This window comes from Myotis lucifugus, unplaced genomic scaffold (genome assembly GCF_000147115.1).
Source record: "Myotis lucifugus unplaced genomic scaffold, Myoluc2.0 scaffold_0, whole genome shotgun sequence".
NCBI classification, from domain to species: domain Eukaryota; kingdom Metazoa; phylum Chordata; class Mammalia; order Chiroptera; family Vespertilionidae; genus Myotis; species Myotis lucifugus.
In genome coordinates this window covers 7,055,151-7,065,832 of record NW_005871048.1, presented here as the reverse complement: position 1 = coordinate 7,065,832, position 10,682 = coordinate 7,055,151, and the positions used below count along the sequence as shown (strand labels likewise).

The window sequence follows — 10,682 nt, the reverse complement described above, 5'->3', positions numbered from 1 at the left end:
GACTTCTGACTCCACCATTACACACCTGAGTAAAGGTGTGGTATTTCCTCCTAAACATGATGGTATGGGGCAAAGGAAGAGAAAAATAAGACAGGCTTGAGATTTACATTTAAGAAAGAACTTTGGGAAATGCTACTAGTATATGTAACTGAATAGAGAGAACTTTTCCTCAAAAAACAATAATCTGCCTATTTGTAATGGCAATGAAATTGCAAGCCTGCACTTCAGCAGCCTAAAGATGTTCTGTCATTAAAGGTATTTCGGGGCTCCCAAACTTGCTCAGGGAAGTTTACAAAAACTGTAAAGGACCCCAAGGAAGGCACAGTCCCCATCATTTATTTTGAATGTGACAATGGACAAAAGAGAACCTGCATAAGGGTAAATCCAGGGCTGGGAAGAACATTTAAATAAGTAGTTTCTTCCACCTAGCAGAGTTCAAATTAAGGAGATGTCCCCACTGCTATATCATAGGGACCTCAAAATGCCTGCCAGATCGACCAGTGCCTCTGTGTGTCTCCTGTACTTCTTCAACATAGTAGGTTGGGCCAGGTGGCAGTAGAGAGATTTCTATAACTTGTGTGTTTAGTGCAAGTGTCACTGAACCTTAATGGGCCATATTCAGAACTGACAGAAAAAAAACCATGCGTCATTCAGAGCTCTTGGACTTGGAGCTGGTTGCAATAACTAGGTAGAATTTTAGATTGTCTCACTTGGGGAAAGAGGAAATGTGCTCTAGACTTGGTAGGATACTTAGTAACCAGAAGGGCATACTGCATTAAAAACTCTAAGAAAAAAATAAAATTATATATATATTTTCATACTTTTCTTTTCCTTAGGTAACTGGCTAAATTACATTCCCCAGCCTCCTTAAAGGTAGGCAAATGCTAGCCAATGGAATATGGGTAAAGATGATTACATGATTTTCACCTGTCCCACAAAACTTTCCTAGCATTCTCCCATATTTCTTTCCTTGTTTTCCAGCTAAATGTTGACATCTTGGGCAACCTTGCAAGAGAGATTTTGAAGATGGTGACATTTCTATAAACCATGGTTACATTGAGAAGATCCCCCAACCCTATACAACCACCTATTGAACTTTACATGAGCAAGAAATCAGTGAGTACTTGATTAAGTGACAGATTTAGGGTATTTATCTGTTTCTGCAGCTAGGGTTATTTTAATACATGTATGCTATGTGGTGAGGATCTAACTATTCTATGTTTTTCTAAATGAATATTGTTCTAATGCTATTTCTGAGTAGTTGGGTTATCCTTTCTCTACTGATTTGAAATGTCACCGTATAATCACGAAGTGCTTCTATGCTCTTTCTCTTTTTCACTTATCCATTTCTCTGATCCAGTGTTAATTTTAAATTATTATAGCCTTGTATTTTCTTTAGGTACTTAATAGTTTGTTTCACTCTTATCTTTTTTTTTCTTCTCAAAGTTTTCTTGGATATTTTTATTTCTTTTCTTTTTACAAAGAAATTTTAAATATAACTTTTACATTTTATTTAACTATAGCTTTTAAATTTTATTTAAATATATATTGGGATATTAATTTTTTTTTAGCTTTAACTGTAATTTGAGACTTTTCTTTTCAAGGGGAATGTATTTGTGTGTCACATACTTAGAAAAACAGTCATTTAAAGAACCAGGTTTGGGAAACACTGGGAAGTATACCCTTTTCTGGGAGAGTCCCAGGCCCATTGCAAAGATGCACAAAGGCCCTGACTTCTCCAGGGAAGGAGCCTGTTTTGCTCAGAGTTTCACAAACTGATTTGACCTGGGAACCCTTTCCCTGAGGAACACTCACTAAGTTACCACTGAACCAGTGTCCTTCAGGAGGGGAACAATGAGTGGTTGAATATAGAATCCCTTAAATCTGATGCTCAGAGAGGACAACCAAAAACTTGTGGGAGAAAACTTTCTACTTACCATTGGTGACAAGGCAGCGGTTCTCAACCTGTGGGTCGCGACCCCTTTGGAGGTTAAACAACCCTTTCACAGGGGTCGCCTAAGACCATCAGAAAACACATATATAATTACATATTGTTTTTGTGATTAATCACTATGCTTTAATTATGTTCAATTTGTAACAATGAAATTGGGGGTCACCACAACATGAGGAACTGTATTAAAGGGTCGAGGCATTAGGAAGGTTGAGAACCCCTGAGCTAGAGGGTCTCAGATAACCATAGAAAGGGCCCAGGGTCAGGCAGGTCAAAGAGAAGCAGACCCAGGAGTGACCAAGGGTTTAGGACAGTGATGGCGAACCTTTTGAGCTCAGCGTGTCAGCATTTTGAAAAACCCTAACTTAACTCTGGTGCTGTGTCACATATAGAAATTTTTTGATATTTGCAACCATAGTAAAACAACGACTTATATTTTTGATATTTATTTTATATATTTAAATGCCATTTAACAAAGAAAAATCAACCAAAAAAATGAGTTCACGTGTCACCTCTGGTACGCATGTCATAGGTTCGCCATCACTGGTTTAGGATGTCAACTTAGGACATCACCAGAGTGAGAAGCTCATGTAATCTCAAGCTGTTTTAAAAGAGGTCATGCCAGAGGGAAGAAGGTGACTCTTCTACTACTCTCCCATTTCCAGAATTGGCCCTGTTCTAGACATCATGCCTGGAGAAGGGCAAGCAGGGTGCAGAGAGGTCAGGAACCCATGTTATGAGCAAGAAGATTTGAAAGAAATCAGTGGATTAGGATAAGATCTTTGCCTTCAACCTCTACAAGCTGTCATGGCAAAGGGAGTGGATGTGTTTGGAGTGGGCTGAGGGGTAGGTTTGGGAACAAGGAGTAGGGGATGTGGGGTAATAGACTGCCTTCTAATGGTGCCAGGTGAAGGCGTACACTTCTGCCTCTGGAAGCAGCAAGCAGGGGCTGTGCTTTCTTAGGCAGCTTCAGGGAAGGGGGTGGACTTGGGACCCCAGAAGGAGAGAGAACCCAACCTTGGGGGTAGAAGGGCCTGGCTCTGTCTCTTCTCAGCTGTGTGACGCCAGGGAATCATTGAACCACTGCAAGCCTTAGTCACCCTGGCTGTCAAGTGTCAGAACTCCTTCCTCACAGCTTATGGTGAGGATTAATGTTGTGGAAACACCTCACTCTGATGCCTGGAACATAGTAGGTGTTCAAAAATGTTATCAGTTATTGTAACTGTTACTGCTGCTATTAATACTGTCATCTCATTACCAGTACTGTTATTGTTGCCACCACGATTACTGTTGTTACCGCTCTCTGATATCACTATCGCAACTACCATTACTAGTGGTGCTATTACCATGACTACTTCTGCCACCACTGCCCACACTATTACCACCATTGCTGCTGCTCCAATCGTTAGCATTCAGCGTCTGCCTCTGTTACTTTTGCTTCTACTACTGGTACTTTGGAAGTTGTAGGAGCCAAGTTTAAATTCTGGCCCTATCCTTTACTAACCATGTAGCTTTTGGCAAATTATTTAATCTGTGGCTCATCTGTAAAATGGGTGTAATCAAAATTGTGACCAACAATAAGATTATTGTGGGGATTAAAGGTGTTAATAACTATAAAGCACTTAGGAGAGTGCTTGGTTCCTGGTAAGCACTGGCTAAATTTAAGTAAGTACCTCTACCAGTGTTACACTTCTCTTCTTGCTGCTATATTCTCACTGGTATTTAACAATGGGAGTATAGCAATTACTGTTATTACTTCAGCTGCTGTTGTTACTTTCTGGTCACTCATTGTGTTCAGCACCACTTCTGCTACTTCCTGGGCTTGAGGTCTGCCGTGCTCCCTGGGACCTGGTCACTGGAGCCCAGGCTGAGTGGCAGGATAAGAAGTGATGCCCTTGGACTTAGCCGGTTTGGCTCAGTGGATAGAGCATCGGCCTGTAGACTGAAGGGTCCAGAATTCAATTCCGGTCAAGGGCATGTACCTTGGTTGCAGGCTCCTCCTTGGCCCAGGCCCTGGTCAGGGCTCATGCAGGAGGCAACCAATTGATGTGTTTCTCTCACATGGATATTTCTCTCTTCAATTTCCCTTAGAAATTATTTATTACTGGGAATGTATTTGTACTTCAAACATGTTCTCTTTATTGTTCTCTAATTGCATAAAATGATGGGTCTGCTTCCATGAATAGGCCTGACTTATAGAATTGCAGAAGAAATAGTATATACAGGCAGCGGTTCTCAATCTGTGGGTCGCGACCCCTTTGGCGGTCGAACGACCCTTTCACAGGGGTTGCCTAAGACCATCCTGCATTTCAGATATTTACATTACAATTCATAACAGTAGCAACATTACAGTTATGAAGTAGCAACGAAAATAATTTTATGGTTGGGACACAACATGAGGAACTGTATTTAAAGGGCCAGAAGGTTGAGAACCATGTACAGGAATATGTTTAGTAGCCTAAGTATGACATCATCCTGCCGAAATTAAGTAGCCTGAAGTCAGATAATGGAATGTTGTTTGTTCTTTGAACATGTGTTTCTCTTCAAGAGAGAACTTGTTTTGAAAGAAAGTCATTCTCTATGTTGTTTTCAGGATAAAATTAAAAGGATGTTTTTCAGTAAAAACAGCCAAAATTTAGAGGGTCATTGAAGGGAAGAAGGTTATTTGTATTTATTTTTATACTAAACATGGTGTGAATACTCAGTGTTTAGTTTAGGCCTCTCTGTTGTGGACAGAAGTTCATCGTTTTCACATGTACTAACAACAACCAACTTAGCTCATACCTGAAATAGGTGTGAACTACTTTTGAGTTTTTATTTTTATCATAGGTGATAAAGGAGAGATTTTCAGGTCCATCAAATTTTTAAAGATTTTTAAGCACTATAATTGCATTATTAATGCCTAGAACTTACTTTCTTTAGTGCTTGAATTTGTTCTCTACTTTGATATCTGCAAGGCTCTGTCCCTAAGTTTCACAGGTCTCTGTGCAAATGTCATCTTATTTGGGAGAGCTTCTTTGACTGCCCTTAGAAAAACATTAAGTGGTTACAGTTGCTTTCTCCTTGCTTGATTTTTCTTCTATGACATTCATCATCTGACACATATATTTATATGGGTGTCAGTCTCCCTATCTGGAATATGTTTTGTGAGTGCACAGACTTTGTTTTTTGTTTTTTTGCTTGTTTGTTTTCTGCCATGCCCCAAACATGAACAGTGCTCAGTAATAATAGGTGCTCAGTTAAATATTTACTTTTTGAATACATATTCTATTGATATTTGAATAAATATTGTTATTTTGAATAAATAATCATGGATATATACAAGGTTTTTTTCCCTTCAGTTTATTGATGATTCCTATAGTTGAATAGCTGCAGATACCAGTTAGGAGCTATTAGAATAATCCAGGTGAGGGTTGGGATGGCTCAGACTTGGTTAGTAACAGTACAGAATGAGAATGGGAGAGAAGGTCATGTTTTCCTCTAGGAAAAAAATGAGAATAATTGAAATAAGAAGCAGTGTGATTAGTGGGCAGCATTAGGAGCCCACTTGAAGTGTGTTGTCATTAGTTTAAAGCAGTGGTTCTCAACCTTCCTAATGCCACGACCCTTTAATACAGTTCCTCATGTTGTGGTGACCCCCAACCATAAAATTATTTTCGTTGCTACTTGATAACTGTAATTTTGCTACTGTTATGAATCTTAATGTAAATATCTGATCTGCAGGATATATTTTCATTGTTACAAATTGAACATAATTAAAGCATAGTGATTAATCACAAAAACAATATGTAATTATATATGTGTTTTCCAATGGTCTTAGGCGACCCCTGTGAAAGGGTAGTTCGACCCCCAAAGGGGTCGCGACCCACAGGTTGAGAACCGCTGGTTTAGAGTGAGCCCAATCAACCTAGCCATTTGTATTTTCATTTCTATGACCTGTTTTTTTACAATTTTTTTTTTTAGGCTCTTAATCTTTTTGTTATTGGTTTTTAGGAGCTCTTCATATTTTAGAGAAATAAGCCTTTTACTTATTATGATTTGCAAAGAATGTCCATTTTGTCATTAGTCTTTTGACTTTGTTTCCAAACAGAATATTTTATTTTATTCATGTTATAAATGATATTTGATCTTTAACCTTCTAACTGGTTACTGTTGCTATATATGAAGCTCTTAACTTCTGTATACTGACAGTTTTCTCAGCCACCTGATAAAACTTTTAATAATTAGTCCATTGTTTCTCTTGCATTTTTGCAAGTTCTGAATTTCATCATTTTAAGAATATGATCATTTTACCTCCACCTAATATAAAAATTCTTAGCTTATTGGATTGGCTAGTAACTCTAGTACAACATTGTATAATAGCACTAAAAGTGGACCTCCTTATCCTTTCTTGGCATTAATGGGAATGCTTTTAGTCTTTCCCCGTATGCATGAAATTGACTTTTAGACTTAGTTAGATATGTTTTATGTTGTTAAATTTATTCTTCTTGGAGAAACCAAGATGGCGGCAGAGGTAAACACCGGAAATTGCTGCCTCCCACAACAACTTCAAAAATACAACGAAAAGACAAAATGGACATCATCCAGAACTACAGGAAGGTTAGCTGAGTGGAAATTCTACAACTAGAAGGAAAGAGAAAAGCACACTGAGACTCAGAGGAGCTGCGGAAGTAAAGTGCAGAGGTACGGAGGCTCAAGCGCGCGCGCGCGGAAAGGGGCTGGCACCTGAGGACACGGCTGTCTTTTTGAATCGGGAGGGAGTCACAAGCTCCTGACTGCTCTGAACTCCGGTTCCGGGAAGTCTCTGGGGACCCAGGACTCATACCGGGAGAAACTGGGACTGTCTGGCAGCAGGCAGAACTCGGAACTTGAGGGCGGCTTTCCCTTCAGAGGTGCTTGCAGCAATTACCAGGACACTGAGACTTGGGGCCCCTTAGGACAGGGCTGAGGATCAGCCATAGCTGCCTGCTCCGCCCTGTTGATTCCTTGAGACCCCGCCCCACCCAGGCTGTGGCAGAGGCTTTTGCATATGAACACCCTGGCCCTTTGCAACCTGAAAATTGCCTAACAAATTGCAGCTGGGCCAGACAGACCCAGAACTTCCAAGAGAATTCCCAAGGCCCCACAGCAGCTTGCATTGCTTCACAGCTGGGCCTCATCTGGGCACCTCCAAATCCCAAAAAAGGAAGGGGAATCTGCAGATCTCTTCGTAGCTCCTGCTGGGTAGCCTCAGGCAGAGGCTAAATTAGCACCTCCTTAGATCCAAGAGCCAGTGTACCCAGTGGTCAGAGTGGGACCATCCAGATTAAAACTCCTCAGATCCATAAGGGACACACTGAGGGGGCAGACTCAGTGAGCACCAAAGCCCCACTGAAGCAAGTCTTGCTCCAGAAGGGTGTCTCCAGCACAGAAGTTCTCCCACTGCAAACACAGCTGACTCTCACTGCCAATTGGCCTGGAGGTCAATTCCTCCCAGTGATACCTACAACAATCAAGGCTTAACTACAACAAGACTGTGCACAAAGCCCACAGGGGGGTGCACCAAGAGTGTCCACCTCAGGTAATTGGGGAGGCTGAGCCACTGGGCCCTATAGGACACCTAGCACACAAAGCCACTCTACCAACACAGGGAAGCATAAAAAATGCAGAGACAAAGAAACAGGTCAGAAATGACAGAAATGGAGGAAAGCAAACGACTGGATATAGAGTTCAAAACCACGTTTATAAGGTTTTTCAAGAATTTTCTGGAAACCGCTGGTAAATTTAGTGAGACCCTGGAGGATATGAAAAAATACCAACTAGAAATTAAGCATACACTGACTGAAATAAAGAATAATATACAGAGATCCAACAGCAGACAAAAGGATCCCAAGAATCAAGTCAAAGATTTGAAATACGAAGAAGCAAAAAACACCCAACCGGAAAAGCAAAAAGAAAAAAGAATCCAAAAATATGAAGATAGTGTAAGGAGCCTCTGGGACAACTTCAAGCGTACCAACATCAGAATTATAGGGGTGCCAGAAGAAGAGAGAGAGCAAGATATTGAAAACCTATTTGAAGAAATAATGACAGAAAACTTCCCCTACCTGGTGAAAGAAATAGACTTACAAGTCCAGGAAGCGCAAAGAACCCCAAACAAAAGGAATCCAAAGAGGACCACACCAAGACACATCATAATTAAAATGCCAAGAGCAAAAGACAAAGAGAGAATCTTAAAAACAGCAAGAGAAAAACAGTCAGTTACCTACAAGGGAGTACCCATACGACTGTCAGCTGATTTCTCAACAGAAACTTAGCAGGCCAGAAGAGAGTGGCAAGAAATATTCAAAGTGATGAATAGCAAGAACCTACAACCAAGATTACTTTATCCAGCAAAGCTATCATTCAGAATTGAAGGTCAGCTAAAGAGCTTCACAGATAAGAAAAAGCTAAAGGAGTTCATCACCACCAAACCAGTATTATATGAAATACTGAAAGGTATTCTTTAAGTAGAGGAAGAAGAAAAAGGAACTCTTACCATTTGCCACAGCATGGATGGAACTGGAGAGCATTATGCTAAGTGAAATAAGCCAGTCAGAGAAGGATAAATACCACATGATCTCACTCATTTGTGGAATATAATGAACAACATAAACTGATGAACAAGGACTGATCCAGAGACAGAGAGGCATTGATTGGACTGTCGGGCCTTGGAGGGAAGGTAGGGGAGGGTGGGGGTAAGGGGGAAAGATCAACCAAAGGACTTATATGCAAGCATATAGGCCTAACTAATGGACGCGGACAACGGGGGGGGGGGGCGGTGAGGGCATGAGGGGGGGGGGGGAGGGGGTAACGTGGGGATAAGGACACATATGTAATATCTTAATCAATAAAAAATATATTTAAAAAAGATTTATTCTTCTTACTGAGGTGTATTTTTTATTAAGAATAGATGCTGAGTTTTATAAAATGTCTTTGAAGCATTTATGAAAATGACTATATGATTTTTCTTTTTTCTTTTTTAAAGATTTAGTGGAATAACTGAACAAAAACAAACAAACAAACAAAAAATACCAATCTCTGCCTGGTGCATTTTGACAGATTTTTCTGTTGTTTTTTTTTTCTATATTAATTTACCTGTTTAGATTTTCACCTAAATTCAATTTACATATTTTTAAATGTAACCATTTCATCCATGATATATGTTTTATCTGCAGAACTAAACAGTATAATCTCTTGATTTTTAAAATTACCTCTACAAGTTTGGATTAGTTTACTCTTTTGTCTTATTTTACATATTTGTATTTTGTACTTTTTTTTCTAGATTAGTTTAGGTAAAGGTATACAGTGCTTTCTTAGTGTGCACTTTAGCCATGTCCAATAGGTTCTGATACTTCGTGATTTCTAGACTACTGGTTTTCTCTCTTCCCACTTTTATTCAATTTCAATTCTCCCCCGCCCCCCATTTTCTCTCTCTGCTATTTTGGTATTTCTTTAAAACTATGCTTTAAATTTTTAAGTGAATATTTTCTTAAAATCTAAATTAATCTCAGTAACTCTACCAGCCTACCAGCAAAACATAGGCTTCATAACTCTTTGATCTCTTTCTTATTTTATGTGCATCTTTTTTTTATTATTGATTTCAGAGAGGAAGGGAGAGGGAGAGAGATAGAAACATCAATGATGAGAATTACTGATCGGCTGCCTCCTGCACTCTCCCTACTGGTGATCCAGCCCACAACCAAACATGTGTCCTGACCAGGAATCAAGGTCACTGCTCAACCACTAAGCCACATGGGCTGGGCTCTTATGCATTTAGGTCAAGTATTTTAGTTCTGCCTTTTAACTTTATCTCCAAATTATACATGATCATTATTACTTTGCGGTCAATATTTATATAAATTTACATACATCTTTTCCAGTTTCTTTATCAGTCTTGCTATGTCTCCAATCTTCTTTCTAGTATCATTGTCCTACTTCCTTAAGGATATATTTTTCATCATTGTCTAGTGAAGATCGGTTACTGGTAAGCCTTTTTAGATTTTGTCTGTCAGAGTAATGTCTTTATTCTCAAATGACAGTCTAATAGGGTAACTGATCTTGGTTAGTAATTATTTTCTCCCATTACTATGAAGATACCTCATTGCTTTCTGACTGTTTCTGTTGAGGTAGGCTGTGGATGAAAAGGGGACACATTCTAACCTGACTAGCCCAGGGAAGGCCTATGCGGAGGCCTTGCAATAACTAGAGACCCAAAGTAACTGTTTGGGTCTCTGAAGGAGAATGCATGAGGCCAAAAGGTAAAGAATTATAAATTTATTATTACATCTGCTAGTAGAAAGGCTGAAACGAAAATGGCATCAGCAGGGCAGAGTAGGGGGAGCAGGATATTTATGTCTCTTGTAAAGGGCAGTCAGAGTAACAGGTCAGACCTGGTGCAGGTAGGGGCCAAGTATAGGTGGTCCACTGGAAACTGGATGAGGAGGTTTACTGGAAACCAAAGGCTGTTAATCAAGAGCCCCAAGCAGGACATAATGGAGTGCAAAAAGGACCTAACATTTCAGTCTCTCTCTCTCTCTCTCTCTCTCTCTCTCTCTCTCTCTCTCTCTAGGACACGAAAAGGGAAAGTGGTGTTTGAATAGGGAAGCAGGTTTGAGTATTAAAGGAGATACTTTGAGTTTTAGGTAGAGGATACAAAATAGCCTTAGTGAGTTTTGCAAGCGTGGTAATTGTATCCAACTCTGAGGCTAGA

At 39.9% G+C, this 10,682-nt stretch overlaps 1 long non-coding RNA gene across 1 annotated transcript in view; it reads left to right on the top strand.

The window, feature by feature from the left end:
• The first annotated feature begins 993 nt into the window (after positions 1-993).
• LOC111823278 overlaps positions 994-10,682 on the top strand; it is a 39,762-nt gene continuing 30,073 nt past the window's right edge. Inside the window, exon 1 of the long non-coding RNA XR_002826308.1 lies at positions 994-1,116. This is a non-coding gene — a long non-coding RNA (uncharacterized LOC111823278). The remainder of the gene's footprint in view (positions 1,117-10,682) is intronic.